At 37.4% G+C, this 2026-nt stretch overlaps 1 non-coding gene across 1 annotated transcript; it reads left to right on the top strand.

The window, feature by feature from the left end:
- The first annotated feature begins 337 nt into the window (after window positions 1–337).
- On the top strand, window positions 338–444 carry LOC141636266 (small nucleolar RNA R71). Its single transcript, XR_012540889.1, has one exon. It is a non-coding gene; the product is annotated as a small nucleolar RNA R71 (small nucleolar RNA).
- Window positions 445–2026: the final 1582 nt, after the last annotated feature.

Raw genomic sequence — 2026 nt, 5'->3', positions numbered from 1 at the left:
TGGTGAAGATGCCACCATGGCATTAACATGATGCTTTGGTGATTTTGAGGCTTCTTTAAGCTTAGCCATAGCCTTCTCAAACTTCAAGTTGATGGTATCAATATGAGCACTAAGTTGAGCACCCAATTGAGTAATAGAGTCCACTTCATGCTTTCCTTCTCTAGTCGCCTTACGAGGTCTACTATATTGTAAATTATGGACCGTCATTTCCTCAATCTTGTTCCAAGTTTGATTATCGTCAACTTCGGTGAACATACCATTTGATCCCATGTTGAGAATGTTTCTTGAGTCTTCATAAAGACCATTCCAAAATTGTTGCACCAAGAACCACTCGCTAAGTCCATGATGAGGACATGAGCGACAAATTCCTTTGAATCTCTCCCAAGCTTCATACAAAGATTCTTCAACCCTTTGCTTAAAACCAGTAATTTGAGCTCTTAGCATGTTAGTCTTTTCCGGAGGGTAGAATTTTTTGTAGAAAGCTAGAGTCAACTTCTTCCAAGAGTCAATTCCAAGAGTAGCTTTATCAAGGCTCTTCAACCATTGTTTCACGGTACCAATTAGAGAAAAAAGGAAATAAGACCCATCGAATTTGGTCTTGAGTCACTCCGGTTTGTAAAATCGCATCACAATAGTCACAAAAAGTTTCCATGTGAGAATGAGGGTCTTCACTAGACATCCCCCAAAATTGGCTTCTTTCGACTAATTGGATAAATGCGGATTTTGCAATGAAATTTCCGGTTAAGTGTTGTGGTGTGGGAGTTCCATTGGGTAGGTTCTCCTCGGTTGGTACAGAATGTGATGAAAACTTAGGCATTGTGGGGTGATTGTGTGGTTGATTTTGTGTTGGGTTCTCCTCACCTTCTCTTGCAAAAGGGTTGATGAACTCAATAGTATTTGGTTGAATATCTACAACCTCACCAATACCTCTCAAAGTATTTCTAGAAAGTCTTCTATTGGTTGTCAAAGTCCTTTCAATTTCGTGATCAATGGGTAACAAGTTACCTTGTGATCTTCTAGACATGCAAAAAATCAAACAACTCGAAAACAATTAGAACAAACCTTGAGAAGTTTTACTTCCCCAAGGCAAAGAAACTCACAACTAATAACAATTAAAGAAAATCAAATCAAGTTAACACCGTCCCCGACAACGGCGCCATTTTTGGTCGAGCCCGCTTTGAGCTTAGATTTCGGTTACTTGCCGTTAGGAGCACCTAGACCAAAACAATATTTATAACTTCACAAACAACTCTACTACTAGTAAAGAGGCAAGTAAAGGTCGGATACCAAGGGACGGGTATTGATGTAGGATTTTTGATTGCAAGTAGTGGTGTCTAGCGGTGTCACAATTTGGCTTAAGATAAGAAGATCACTAAACTAAATAACAATAAATGTAAACAAGCAAGATGACTAAAATGAGATGTAAACAATTGATTAAAAGCACTAGGGTGTCATGGGTTCATAGGGGATTCATGGGAATTGATCATACAAACATATTCTCAAATTATAAGCAAGCAATTATTGTTGTGATAGGATCGAGTTGGTTTATATCTTACAATCCTAGGAAGGTTTGGGTCCTGTAGCCGAATCGATTAGATTGTACAACACCTACAAGTTGACTTAATCCTCCCTACTCAACTATATGCATGGTCTAATGAGACTCGAGTTGGTTTATATCTTACAAGTCTCATTGAAAAGGTACGTGATGGGTAAAAAATGCAAGGATTCATAGGCTCGCATTTCATCAAACATAACATGTGCATAAGTTGAGATCACAACAAGCAAGCAAATAAATAAATTATGTGAACATATTAAATTAAGCATGAATCATCCCCCATGTTGGTTCCCCTAATTCCCCATTAACCCTAGTTAAGGAAACTACTCACTCATTATCAAGTTTAACATGTTAACAAGGTTGTCAATCATATTAACAAAGCAAAACACGATGAATAAATGAAGATGATTAACAATAATTAAAAAGGGATTAAGAGAATTATACCTAATGATGATTCCAAAATAATAATGC

The sequence above is a fragment of the Silene latifolia genome, chromosome Y (genome assembly GCF_048544455.1).
Source record: "Silene latifolia isolate original U9 population chromosome Y, ASM4854445v1, whole genome shotgun sequence".
NCBI lineage: Eukaryota > Viridiplantae > Streptophyta > Magnoliopsida > Caryophyllales > Caryophyllaceae > Silene > Silene latifolia.
The sequence above is the reverse complement of the archived record's forward strand: the minus strand, read 5'-3'. Positions and strand labels throughout refer to the sequence as shown.